Below are 14,602 nucleotides of genomic sequence, written 5' to 3'. Positions count from 1 at the left end.
TTCCGCAATTCAAACCCCAAAATGTCCAACTAATTATACACAGTCCCTTCAACACTCCTTTCCCACACAAGTCAGCATTTTGAGACAGGCACCCCTTTCCACTCTGAACCCTCCTAGCACCTGTTGGGGAGCTAAAATCGTTTTCCTCATGGTTCCCTTTCCTCTTCCACTCTCTCACTCTCTCATCTCTGGCTGATGTTTTGGTTGAATTTGTGAGACTGGCAGACACTCCCAGGCAGGATGCCTCTCCTCTGGCACCTCCCAGTACCCTCCTCCTAGGCTTCCAGGGAATCCCAGGACTCCTCGGGAGCTGACTGCACTTCAGGATCCCTTTCCTCTCCCTCTCTGGACTCCCAGGAGCTCCTTCTTCCTGTGGCCCTCTTCCCAACCTTTCCCTGTGGAGGGATAGGCTCACTGGTGTCCCTCTGGGGATCCTCTGGGGATCCCTCCAAAACACCGCCAGGACACCAGACCTTAGAATCCTCTACTTAATCCCAGCTTCCCCTTCGTTTCTTGCATCAAGGCATGGGAGAGGTTTTTAATACCCTCCCAATGGGGCCTGGTGTTCCTCCCATGGCTGACTTTTGGGGTGTGTAACTTGTGCAGCCTCACTGGACACCATGCACAAAGGGGGGTGCCTTTGCCTCATCACTCCTGCACCCTCCCATATGATGTCTGCAAGCAGCAGACTCAGGAACACTGTGCAGCAGAAAGGCAGCTTCTGCCTGTGGTGGTAGATGAAAGCTTTACTCCCATTATACACATGGAAATACAGTTTCTTAACAGTCCACAATGAAAGTAAACCCAGGACTGGCTCCTTTTGACGTGGAGCTATAAGGGTACCCCATCCACTGAAACTTACAGGAAATTCACTGGGAACAGCAATCGGATCAGCCCGTCACATTTGATCTAGGGCAGGTCAAACTGTAAATGCCAAAAGGAACCTGCCACAGACTCTCTCAGGCGCTTATGGAAACCCACAGCTGCTTGTAAGTGCACGTGGGAGGTAGTAAGCTCCTATCGAAGTAACTGGGAGTCATGAAAAAAAAAAATGTGGCGGAGGTCCTTAGTCTCTCTTACCTCTCCATTTCATTTTGTAAAGGTCCTTGCAAGGCACTTCAAAAGCACCCAGCTGACAGAGGTGTGGCAAGTTAAAGAGTTCAACTGTTCAGCCAGAACTGCCAAGCAGCTCCATTTCTATAGGAGAACTGAAGTCAGTCCTGATTTTCCTGATTTGCTACTCCTGATTCACTTAGAGACCTGTCCTGCTGATTTCAAATGAAAAAGTCAGTTCTACCCTAATGCACTGGGGATGTGAATCCAAAAGCCAGGAATGTTGAAATGCCTCCTGCCAGATTCTGGGCCACTTGGCAGCTCTGGATCAGTAGCTATTTCTCGATATTCCAAATTCATTCAAGTACAACCCTGCCTGAACTTTTCAAATGTAAAAGCTTTTAGGGCCTAAAGCAAAATAAGGTAGTTCAACTTCTTCAGTATCATAAGGGTTTTCCTATTATTCATTAGGGATGTGCAAGGAAAAAAATATTTTTCCCCCTCCATTTTTAGTGGGTTTTCTCCCCGGGGTATTATTTCGTTTAATGTTTATTTCATTTCTGTAGTTTGTAGAAATGATGAAAAAGAAGCATGCACAAGCTTTATTTTCACTAGTAATAATAAAGCCCACATGCAATTTTATATAAGAACTTTCATAACATTTGAGCCAGGTTTCATAGTTAAATATTGAAAATCTTTGGTCTAAGCAGATCATACTCAATCATTGATCCAATAATAATCCTTCTCAGTTAATTGAATATTTGAGGTATTATATTTTTCAAGTATTTATTTTTGATCAAAGATAGTGATACTTCCCTGGCTTTTTCTAGCAAGTCACTGCCAGGGAAGTATCACTCTTTAAATGCAAAAAACATACTTGAAAAGTATAATACCTCTTGGAAATATTCAATAGATTGAGCAGGATCGTTATTGGACCAATGATTAAGCATGATCCACTAAAACCAAAGGTTCTCAATCTTTATTTATGAAACCTGGCACAGATGTTATGAGGGTCCTTATATAGAATTACAAGTGGGATTTATTACACCAGTGAAAATAATTTCCTTAAAATTGTGGATACTTCTTTTTCATGATATGTATATAATTAGTATTCCTGTTATAGACTCCCCTGTGTTTATGATTTGTAGAAATAAAATTAAAAAAAACAAACAAAAACAGAACAGAAAACAAAATGGGGCCTCCCCAGGCCTCCTTGAGCCACCATCCCACCCATCTCCAAGGTGCTGGAGCCAGGAACCTGATCCAAGGGGTTCACCACAGCCTGATCCCGACCTTAAGGCCTAGGCCCAATGCTGAAGCACAGCTGAGGCCAGGTCCCAGCACTGAGCCCTAGGCCACGACCTGACGCTGAGGCCTGGTCCCAGTGCTGAGGCCTAGACCTAGGCCTGACTCCGGGGCCTGGCAAAAGGCCTGGTCTCGGCATTGAAACTCAGGCCTAGGCTGATGTCGAGGCCCAGCCCGAGGCCCTAGGTCATATGCTAGTGCCCAGCCCAAGGACTGGTCCTGATGCTGGGGCCTGGCCCAAGCCCAGGTACTGCTGCGAAGGCCTAATCCCAGTGCAGAGGCCTAGGTCCACATGCATCATTTTTTTGAAGAAACAAAGATGAAACAAGATGTCAGAGGCCTGGTCTAGGCCTCAGCGCTGGAACCTGGCAGTGGGCCTAGGCCTTGGCACTGGGACCGGGCCTCGTTGCGATCAGGCCTTGGGCTGGATCCTGGTATTGGCATCAGGACCAGAAATTGGTCTAAGCCCAGGTGTTAGGCCTAGACCTCGGAGTTTTCTTTTTATTTTTCACAATGAAACAAAAGTTTGTTCCATTTTGAAAATGACATGAAATAGAAAATGCCACTGACATTTCCTATTTCATTTCAAATGAATGCACATCCCTAGTATTCATACCAATCTTGAAATTTTCTATAAACAGGCCTGGATTTGTCAACAGGCACACTAGGCTTGTGCCTACAACAGCTGAAATTGGGGTGGGTGGGGAGAGGTGGCCAGCAGATTGGTTTAAGATTTGCTGCCTTTCAGCTGTGCTGAATCTCACTCAGCAGAGAACAGGCCTCTGTTTCCTGATCCTGCCCCTCCCCTCCAAGCAGCATGCAGGGAATAGGAAAGCCTGCTGCAAACAGAGCACAGGGGGATTGTTTTGGGGGAGATTAACGGGGCTGAGTAGAAATCATTGGAGAGTAAGAAAGAGGCTGAGAGATGAGAGGTGGATCGGCTGGGGGAGAGCATATATCTGTGTGTGTGTGAGAGAGAGGAGAACAAGGTTAGGGGGCAATGTTCGTATGTGTGAGAGAGAAGGGATTGGTGCCAAGTGTATGTGTAGGTCATATCTGGATAGCACAGAGGCAGTGCAGGGATGTTCCAAGGAGGAGTTACGTTAGCCAGCAAAGTCTTTTCATGCCAGAGAGCAGTCCTAAAGTTAGCCAGACAAGTTCATTCAGTTAATTAGGACTTTATCCAACTCTATTCAGCGGAGCATCTAATCAGTAGTGCTCCACTGAATATCCCAGTCAAGTTATCCAGGATATTCAGTGGATATTTAGCTGCATAATCTGCCTACTCCCCAAGCAGCTAATTATCGGACTCTGTTAAGAGTCTCCTTTTTTTCTGATCTATGGCTCCTTGTTCTTAGTAAGGAAAGATCTTCAGCTAATTCTTCATAAGATTTACTTTAAAAAAAAAAATTTTGTTTGTTTTTACAAAAAAAACAAAACAAACTTCACAAAAGGAAATGTAACATTGCATTTATACCTCCCTTTCCATTACAGCAATTCCACAAGAGATTCTGCACATGTTAACACCCAATCGCTTAGAACATAAGAACATGCCATACTGGGTCAGAGCAAGGGTCCATCAAGCCCAGCATCCTGATTCCAACAGTGGCCAATCCAGGCCATAAGCACCTGGCAAGTACCCAAAAACTAAGTCTATTCCATGTTACCGTTGCTAGTAATAGCGGTGGTTATTATCTAAGTCAACTTAATTAATAGCAGGTAATGGACTTCTCCTCCAAGAACTTACCAATCCTTTTTTAAACACAGCTATACTAACTGCACTAACCACATCTTCTGGCAACAAATTCCAGAGTTTAATTGTGCGTTGAGTGAAGAAGAACTTTCTCCGATTAGTTTTAAATGTGCCACATGCTAACTTCATGGAGTGCCCCCTAGTCTTTCTACTATCCGAAAGAGTAAATAACCGATTCACATCTACCCGTTCTAGACCTCTCATGATTTTAAACACCTCTAACATATCCCCCCTCAGCCGTCTCTTCTCCAAGCTGAAAAGTCCTAACCTCTTTAGTCTTTCCTCATAGGGGAGCTATTCCATTCCCCTTATCATTTTGGTAGCCCTTCTCTGTACCTTCTCCATCACAACTATATCTTTTTTGAGATGCGGCGACCAGAATTGTACACAGTATTCAAGGTGCGGTCTCACCATGGAGCGATACAGAGGCATTATGACATTTTCCGTTTTATTCACCATTCCCTTTCTATTAATTCCCAACATTCTGTTTGCTTTTTTGACTGCCGCAGCACACTGAACCGACGATTTCAATGTGTTATCCACTATGTCGCCTAGATCTTTCTTGGGTAGTAGCACCTAATATGGAACCTAACATTGTGTAACTATAGCATAATCGATAAACAGTACCATCCTGTTACTCATGTTGACCTGCCCAATTTTGTCATCTATCAGCATATTCCTTTTCAACAGATGGGTAAGCTTCTCCACCAATGCAATTTCATGCCCCTGCTGCTTCCAGCAACCCAGCAGAGGGGGCAGATTTCCACAACAAAGCTATCGTGAACCCACCCACATGTAATAATTGGTTTGCTAAGCAGCGTTGAGATGCACTAAGGATATGTTCTCCCCGTTTCCCCAAGAGGCACAATTCTGGCGTAAATTATTCTTGTAAAGAGTTACTAGTTCCTCCTTTCTCTCCCACGAACATCCTTCCTTGCAGGTCGAGCTGTTCACCCCTTTCATTCATGTGAGACTTAACTTTTTCCAGGTCCTAGCATGTGATTGACACATGTTTTAGCCTACAACCCTCTCAGCAGCACCACACAAGGATATTATCATTCACGCATGCTGACAGCCAGCAGTATCTTTAACTGACAACTAATTACCTTTTTTTCTAACAAGCTAATTCATTTCTTGAAAAAACACTGTTGAAAAGGTTTTCTTTTCCTTGTCCTTGTGTACTTCTGATAAAAGGCATCAAGGATATTCTGGCATTGACTCATACTAGGTATACACAAATAGTGCAGTGCCTCTGTCTATATCACATGTAGGTCATAAAACCAGAGGTCCCATCTGAATACTGTGCTTTACCAAAAAAGATTTTTTATTAAATGACTTTAATTATCCTCCTCTAATACATATGAAATCCTGACTAGACAATGTGTGTTTTTGTTAAAAATATATAACCAATCATTCACTACCCCCAATCATACTAACCACACATTCACAATTCCCATAACCCATAAAACAATACCCCAACATGATTATTACATCAGCAAATCTTTTGTATATTATTTCATACAATATAAACCGCACTCCCTCACAGTATTTGATATTTTAAATACATCAATTCAAAATATATTGCTCCTTCTTATATATCAGTTACTATAACCCGACGAAGATCTCGTTTCACCCGCCGTAGCGGGTTTCCTCAGGGATATGTTCACAAGCTCATGAATTGATCACGTTGAAGTTCACTATTGCACCTCCCGATCACATTGCTCTTAATAATCACCCAATTTCTTCTTATCACCCTGCTATTTAAAGTGCAATCCCGCGTCTAGCAGAAAATCCTACAAAATACACAAATCACAATATTTCATAAATTCTACAACATAATTCCTTATTATAATCTCAATTTTTTCAAGTCAAACAAATCCCCATCCATACCTTGATGCCTTAATATCGACTTTCCATAACTGGTAACAATGTAACTATTTTATGTCAACTCCTTCCCTTTTGATACCATATATTGTCCTTGTAACTATGTAACTTTGACGGCGCTGCTGATCTTCTATGCATGGAATATTTCTTCTCAATCTAAAATCACATAATGCCACAAGTGATTCAGCTATGGTAATTTATGGGATATTATGCCCATGTGGACTTTTATATATTGGTTATACAACATGTAAAATCAGGCTGAGAATTACAGAACATAAAAGTAGATTAAGGACCATTAAAGAAGGGGCTCCACTTGTGGCACACTGGACTGAGGCAGGACATACTGTGGAACAGGTACGATTTTTTGTTATACAGCAATGTAAGATCAAATCCCAGGGAGAAGTGACACACATTATGCATAAAATAGAACAAAAATATATTTATCAGTGGAACACTGTACAACCATGGGGGTTAAACGATTCGTTGGAATGGGAAGCATTCTATTAATGAAATCCACTATGTTTGGCATTTATAGGAAGGTCACACATGCTTGGATAGGTGGCGCATGAGATGCAAATTCATATAGTTTTTGGTCATATACTATTATGCATAGGGTTAGATTTTGGACATATTCCTCATCTATCAAGATGTGTGTAGGATCATTCAATATAATGTTAGTCTGCGCTGTATTATAGTGAAGTAAAGTCGGACGTTTCATGCTGGTAGGTGAGAGTCCCCGGATGTACGGGGAGAAAGTGCTCTCACTCTAAATAAAGTTTTATGAAGGGAGCACGTAGCGTCGGGATGTGACTCTGATTGGTAAAGGTGTAATTTAAAAGGACGCTTTTTCTGACGGGCAGTAAGGCGTTTGTGTACGGCGTTTCAATGTGGAAGAGGATAGTATGGCGTGTGAAAGGACGTGGATATCTGCGGTTTAAATCTTAAATTCTGAAAAAGGAGGTAATATACTTAGTAGTTTGAAACGATTAGGGGATTTGTAAAGTTAATCGTTTGATGCGGTAGACGGCAATACATAATATAACTTGTGGCATTATGTGATTTTAGATTGAGAAGAAATATTCCATGCATAGAAGATCAGCAGCGCCGTCAAAGTTACATAGTTACAAGGACAATATATGGTATCAAAAGGGAAGGAGTTGACATAAAATAGTTACATTGTTACCAGTTATGGAAAGTCGATATTAAGGCATCAAGGTATGGATGGGGATTTGTTTGACTTGAAAAAATTGAGATTATAATAAGGAATTATGTTGTAGAATTTATGAAATATTGTGATTTGTGTATTTTGTAGGATTTTCTGCTAGACGCGGGATTGCACTTTAAATAGCAGGGTGATAAGAAGAAATTGGGTGATTATTAAGAGCAATGTGATCGGGAGGTGCAATAGTGAACTTCAACGTGATCAATTCATGAGCTTGTGAACATATCCCTGAGGAAACCCGCTACGGCGGGTGAAACGAGATCTTCGTCAGGTTATAGTAACTGATATATAAGAAGGAGCAATATATTTTGAATTGATGTATTTAAAATATCAAATACTGTGAGGGAGTGCGGTTTATATTGTATGAAATAATATACAAAAGATTTGCTGATGGAATAATCATGTTGGGGTATTGTTTTATGGGTTATGGGAATTGTGTATGTGTGGTTAGTATGATTGGGGGTAGTGAATGATTGGTTATATATTTTTAACAAAAACACACATTGTCTAGTCAGGATTTCATATGTATTAGAGGAGGATAATTAAAGTCATTTAATAAAAAATCTTTTTTGGTAAAGCACAGTATTCAGATGGGACCTCTGGTTTTATGACCTACAATTGACTCATACTAAGCTTCCCATTTCAAGGGAGAGTGTACCATTGTCCAGAAAGGTGTGTTCAGCCCAACGCACAGCTTTGCCTGCATTTGAATGCTCATTTTGTGAGCCTAAATTTTACTGTCGATTTTCAGATGTGCGTGCACGCATCCATGTGTGCGAGCTACCCAGCGCGGGCACATGGATGCCCGATTTTACAACATGCGCGCGCAGGTGCGCGCATGTTATAAAATCGTGGGTCGGCGCGCGTAGGGGGGGTGCACACGTGCATCCTGCGCACGCCGATGCTCGCGGCCTTGATCAGTTCCCTCCCAGTCCGCTCCAATTTCGGAGCGGACTGGGAGGGAACTTCCCAACCCCCTACACTTACCTCCCTTCCCCTATAACCTACTTGCCCCCTAGCCCTAACTTAGCCCCCCCAAACTTTTTATTGTACCTCTTGTGCCTGCCTTGGGGCAGGCGCAGGTTGCGAGCGCCGGCACCCTGCTGGCACGCGATCCTCTGACACAGCAGCAAATAGCCACTGTGCCAGGGGCCTCTAGCCCGCTCTGCCCCCCCCCCCCCCCCGGACCGCCCCGCCCCTGCCCTGAAGCCCCGGGCGCATCCCAGGGCTTTATGAGCGTAGCCGGGCCTTTGAAATTCTGGCCCATAAAATGTGTGGTCTAAAGTGTGAGTACCTGCTTAGTGCCTTCAAATGGAAATCCCATGCAAATGAGGGCATTAAACACTAAGCAATGCTTGCTGATGCAGAGAGGGTGCGCTGGCCTTAATCAGGGGTTTTCTTGATGCTGGAAACTCTACTCCTGGATAAGAGATGGGGGGTGAAGTTTCCAGCGCTGCTGTGCGGACACAAAATATCTGAAAATTGAAGTCTCTCCTGCTCTGCCACCACTTAAGCCGCATAAGTACAGATTTACGTGGCTATCTGGCTGTAGTTAGTTGCTGCCACATAGCTGGATAAGTCTGTACTTATTTAATTTGAATTGGGCCCAAAGAGATCCTCACGTGCACAAATAAAACCATTCTTTCTTTGCAGAGCAAACAGGATTTATAACTGTAATGCAGAGTAATGCATCACATGAAAAATCTAAGAGCAACCAACAAGGGCCCTGACTTTGACGGCCTGGGAAACTGATAAGAATGGGGGACTTGTATGGCTCAACAGAAACTACCATAAACTTGCTTTTTCTTTCATTTTTTTTTTAAACTCCCTATTCATTTACATAGCATTAGCTTTCTGCATCGGGAGTTTAAAAAATGTTCATCTGAGTGTTAACCAGCGCCCAGTTTCTTAATGCTCAGATTATTGTATCGGCCTGTCAAGTAGGCAGAAGGAAGGTGGTCATTTAAATAAATGTTTTTGTTATCTCTCTTTTCCATGTTCCCCATGAAAGAATTGGGGAGAAGCGGAAGGTTAAAAAATGGCAGTGTTGCATTGTGTGAGACTGGAAAATGTGGAGACGGGATCTTGAGGAGGTGGGGGAAAGCTTTAATGACTTTAAGGTATGCGTATCAGAAACTGAGACTGGCAGGTCAGCATACTCCCTAGCTTTAACCAATATGAGGCAGTAACCAAATGTCAATTCCACCTGAAATCTGCCCAGGAGCCTACGCACAAGGAGCAGGCCCAGATTTACTCATAGGTTGTGGTCTAGACAACTGTCCAGGGCAGGAGTGGCCAACTCCAGTCCTCAAGAGCCAGCAATAGATCAGCTTTTAAGATATCCATGATGATTATGCATGAGATACGTTTGCGTGCAGTACAGTCGGTGCCTGCACATGACCTCATGCATAATCATTAGGGATAGCCTGAAAACCAGGTCTCTCTGTGGCTCTTGAAGGCCAGAATTGGCAACCCCTGGCCCAAGGTATCAAAGCTTGAAGGTGCCAAGTGTCCGGGTTGAAGAGAAGCCTGCTCCTGCCTCTTTAGGGGCCGTGCACCAGCACCGCTTCAAAAGGGGATGCCCCCTGCCATGGCCACTCCCCCTCCTACCCCTCTCTGCTCTCCAGTCTTGTCTATGGGCACCAAAATCTTAAATCCAGCCCTGGCAATGAACTGATGGTCTGGATTCAACAGCACAATAACACTAGGAATACTGGGGGGTTAGAGAAGGGGGCAGGCTCTCCTTTTTGAAGAGCGGAGACTGAAAGTGAATTTCTTCCAGCAGTTTTGGCACAAAGCACAAAAATCTCTACAGAGAGTTAGGAGTAAATAAATCACAGACTGGTATTTCCTCACTGGGCCTCTGTTCCAGATCCAGCAAAGAGGCAGAAGTTAAAGCTGCATTCCCATTAATTCATATGAAACTATCTGATCTGCCCAGACACTGAACTGTTCTTAGTGTGGTTGTCGCTGAGCTGCAAGAGTGAAGCAAATACTACAGGGAAGGGGATTGGGCTCTGTTTAAATAGTACGAAAAGAAGGAACCTTCTGAAGATTTACAAATCCCGTATGTCTCAAGGCCTGGAGGGCAGAATGCTGCTCACTCTTGCAGCTCTCAACCAATCCAGTCTAATGAGTGAGACTTTACGCCACTCCTGGCTTTGGAAGAAGGAGCAATACTTGCTCCTTCTTCCCATTTGCAAACGGCGCTGCTGGTTCCCTACTATGCCAGGATGAAAAAAGGGGGGGGGGGGGGGGTGAGAGCTGAAAAGCCGGCACCCACCTGGGCTCTTACTTTTTGACCCGGTCCAGTTGCAAGTTCTGCATTAGCATAAAGGTGCCCCACCCTAACTGCAGGGTGATCTCAGGGATTCAGGGGCGAGCTGGCAGTTCTCAGTTCAAGCTCTAGGAGAGGAGAGCATAGCATGGCTTGTACTGTCCACTTGACATATGGCAGCAAGGACCTCCAAAACGTACAGATTCGTATCCGTCACCCTTTTAAAGAGGGAACCTGCTAACCCTGCATGGACTGAGTTGTTGAGGGGGAGGGGAGATATACGCCAGCCAGTAAAGCACCCTATTCAGCTGTAATTAAATTTACTAAAAGGTCACCGCAGTCGAATTGGCTCTTGTACCATAAGTGTGACTGGCTTTCAGTGGTGCCCGCGGCATTTTAAGGGGATTTTAAATGTCTTGCTTTCTACTGTAAATACAAGCCGAAGGAGAAGTCCCTTCCCCTCTCCTCTGCTAGTCCCAGATCTGTCTCTCGCTGTGCGGTGAACACACAGCGGGGTGGTGGTGGTTGTTTCTTTTTTTAAACTCTGGCTTCCAACCTTGCTGTTCCCTGCTTTTTTCAACGAACGACAGCGTCAAAAGAAAACCTCTCCGTTCTTTGCCAGAGGTGGGGGACCCAAAAACTCCCAGAGCGCCTGGCTTCCTGCAAGGGGGGGGGGGGGGGGGCGCCCAGGACCCGAGACCCGACTCTGAACGCCAAGCAGTGCTTGGGAAGCTGGGCCAGGGAGGCAGCGAGGGGCAACGCACCCCGTCTCCGGCGAAAAGGTGCAGGAGAATCCCGCAGAGCTGCTCTTTGTTTTTTTACTACATTCAGTCACAGGAAATGTCTTCACTTTTCCCTTCTCTTAAGCGCCTTGCAGTTCACCCCCCAAAGACCTGTAAAGCTGCTATTTGCTTGGCACTCAGTCAGATAAAATGTCGTAAGCACTTCGGCAGCAGCGCCCCTTCGGCCTGGGAAGCTGTGCTGCTTTCTTTCTGGGGTTATGCATAGCATGCGCTCGGGATAAGGACACCGCAGCCCCAGCGTACGATCCCTGCGGGGGTGGAGGTGGGGGTCCTTACTGCAAATGGTGGAGATCACAAGGTAAGGATCCGTTCCTTCCTCTCTAGTCGCAAGCGTCTATGTTACTTCTTCAGGGTCAAGGAAAGGGCAGAGGCAGTGGGGTCGGCTCACAAGCCGTTCAGGGAGCACACTCGAGTTCCCGTTACAATCACAACAAAGGCCAAATTGGCAATTAAAAGCTGGAGGTTGCGCGGTATTTAGTGGCAGATAATGGAAAACAAAGCTAAACGAGGGGGGGGGGTCATCGTTCTCATCGGGAGCAATGATTTCTAGTTACATGAAATCATGTTGCACTACAGCGGCGCTAGCCGTAGGAGAAAGCACTGGAGTAACTGATTAGTTTGCGGCGTTATCTGACACGGAGAAGGTTGACTTCTTGGGAAATGGAGAACTGTGCCTGCCTACTGAGGAACGTATAATAATCTTAGCTGTGAAATGCTGTGATACTCTAGGAGGTGTCCCTGTGATAACTTCTTCTTGACCTGATGCAGGGCAGTCTCTCTCTGCTCTGAAACAATCCAGACTCCTCATGCTCAGTAATATTAAAGACCATCATCATTATTCACTGCCCTGCGAAATGATGTCAACACACTTTTAACTCAGGGGTCCCCAAACGATGGCCTGCAGACTGCATTTGAGCCAGGGCTGAATTTTATCCTGCCTTCGGTGACAGGATGAGGAGTGGATTACATGTGGCCCACAGGCAGCAGGAGGAGCCATGGGAGCGCATCCAGCTGCTGCTGCTGCTGCCAGCTCTGATACCAACTAACTGTGGCCCTTGCTTGGCCCCTAGAGATTTTCTATACTCTCACATGGGGAACCTTCCAGCAATGGAGGATTTAGGGTGGTGGTTCTCCCCAAGGGGATTGGTCAGTGTGAGGTGTATAAAAATGCCTCCCAGGAGGCACAGGAGGGAGTTGGAGCTAGAGATGTGAGTTGGAATTCCTGAGGAGCATTACCAAGAACCCTAGCTGAGGGCTCTTGGGGAATTTAGAGGGATTTTTGAAGTTGAGAGATCCGAGTTTGAGAGGAAAAACTGGGAGACCAGAAGGGACAGCAAGGAACTGTTTGTCCTGACCTGTGCTGCCAGGAATGTTTCTGAGGAGGAAGACAGGAGTGAACCAGGGCTTTCGATCCACCAGAGAAAAATGGGAAATTAGACTTGGGCCAGAACGTGAAGTGTGAGTAATTGGAGAAATTTCAAGAGAGACTATCTTTTTGTGCTTTCCTTTCTGGGCTGAACAACAGAGTTCCAGTGGGAGGCGTAGAGTTACTGGAGACCAACTGAGTAAGAACTGTACATTGTGAAAGTGGTATTGAAGATTTTTGGAGAATCGAGGTGTTTTCCTTTGAATGTAGACTTGTCTGAACTTTATTTTGTACCTGACGTAACTACTGACCTTTACTATTTTTTTTCTCCAAGTAAACAATATTTTGTTTGGAGCACAACTTTGAATGGACTATGTTTTATTTTGAGGTAGCCATGTCTCAGTGAAATTTCAGGCATGTCCTGCCCTCATTCCATGGGACCCAGAACATAAGAACATAAGATTTGCCATACAGGGTCAGACCAAGGGTCCATCAAGCCCAGCATCCTGTGTCCAACAATGGTCAACCAAGACACAAGTACCTGGCAAGTACCCAAACATCAAATGAATATATCCCAAGCTACTAATCCTTATTGATTAATAGCATCTTATAGAGTTCTCCCCCAGGAACTTATCCAAACCTTTCTTAAACCCAGCCACATTAAATGCCGTAACCACATCCTCTGGCAATGAATTCCAGAGATTAATTATGCATTGAGTGAGAGAGAATTTTCTCCGATTTATTTTAAATGGCTTACTTGCTAACATCATGGAGTGCCCCCTGGTCCTATTAAAAGAGTAAATAAACCGATTCACATTTACCCGTTAAGTCCTTGCATGATTTTGCAGACACGTTTTCCTCCATCCTGACTGAGCGATCCAGGGCTGGGAAGGTGACCCCTGGTGAAAGGTGGGTTGTACATTACAATACATTACATTACTGGCACCTTGAGTATGTGCAAAATTGACAGATTGCACTTCCTCTTTCCTCTGATTTTATAAAGCACGAGATCAGCAGCAAGAAGTAGTACGATGTGTGAATTTTGCAGGTGCTCAAGGTGCCAATATTGGTAGTTGGTATCAGAAAAGAACAGGAAGAAGTGACAGAAGAGAACTGGCAGAAGAGAACAGATGCACTGGTAGTGGCACTGCAAATACAGAAGTATTGGCAGGATTCCCAACCCCCACCAGCAGAAGGAAGATGCCTGGGTAAGACAGAAGGGGGATAAGGAGGTGAAAAGAGTGAAAGGGAATGTGAGAAAGGGGCATGAAGGGAGTGAGTGACAGGAGGGCTGAGGAAAGTGAGAGGAAAAGAGAGGGAAAAGGAGGAGTGGAGAAGAGGGAAAGGAAGTAGAGAGAGAGAGAGCACGCAGGAGTACATGGGGGTGTGTGTGTGGGAAAGACTGGGCCACAAGTGCATCACCCTACCATTCATGCATCCCCCACTCCCCCCAGAGGCGGATGCAGAAGAGGAGCGGTAGATGGCAAGATGGCTCCTAGAAATAATCTTACTGACACCCTGTCTTCCATACCTCCGTTGAACCCTACCACCTACCCTCCCTCTCCCCTTACCCCAGCATTTCCAATCACCAAAAGGATCATGGGAGACCACCTCCCCCCCCCCCCCCACTCATCAAAAGTCCAAGGAGGTCAAACCCCCCCTTTCCTCCTCAGCCCTCTGTCAGGCCAATGCAATACTGGCACGTGTAAAACCCGTGCTCGTGATTGAGTGCCCACTCTCCTAACACGCACCGATCCTCCTCTCCCAGGCACCCGATTTAATATTTAAATAAGCTGGACAGTAAAAAAGGAGGCGCTAGGGGAAACTGTGCATCCCTAGCACCTGCTCAGCATTGAGCGACCAGGAGAGGTGACTGTCAGTGTGGTTTAGGAAAACGGAGTCTCAAGTTTACGAGCGTCCGTTTTCCTAACCTATGCAC

The 14,602-nt window shown here is 45.1% G+C and overlaps 1 protein-coding gene and 1 long non-coding RNA gene across 3 annotated transcripts in view; one reads left to right on the top strand and one right to left on the bottom strand.

Moving 5' to 3' along the window:
* The window catches only part of SEPTIN9 (septin 9), a 612,883-nt gene that overhangs the window by 432,972 nt on the left and 165,309 nt on the right, over positions 1 to 14,602 (bottom strand). The window lies entirely within an intron of this gene.
* LOC115090831 overlaps positions 11,492 to 14,602 on the top strand; it is a 176,344-nt gene continuing 173,233 nt past the window's right edge. The window contains exon 1 of the long non-coding RNA XR_003856519.1: positions 11,492 to 11,595. This is a non-coding gene — a long non-coding RNA (uncharacterized LOC115090831). The remainder of the gene's footprint in view (positions 11,596 to 14,602) is intronic.

This window comes from Rhinatrema bivittatum, chromosome 4 (assembly GCF_901001135.1).
Source record: "Rhinatrema bivittatum chromosome 4, aRhiBiv1.1, whole genome shotgun sequence".
NCBI classification, from domain to species: Eukaryota; Metazoa; Chordata; class Amphibia; order Gymnophiona; family Rhinatrematidae; genus Rhinatrema; species Rhinatrema bivittatum.
The sequence above is the reverse complement of the archived record's forward strand: the minus strand, read 5'-3'. Positions and strand labels throughout refer to the sequence as shown.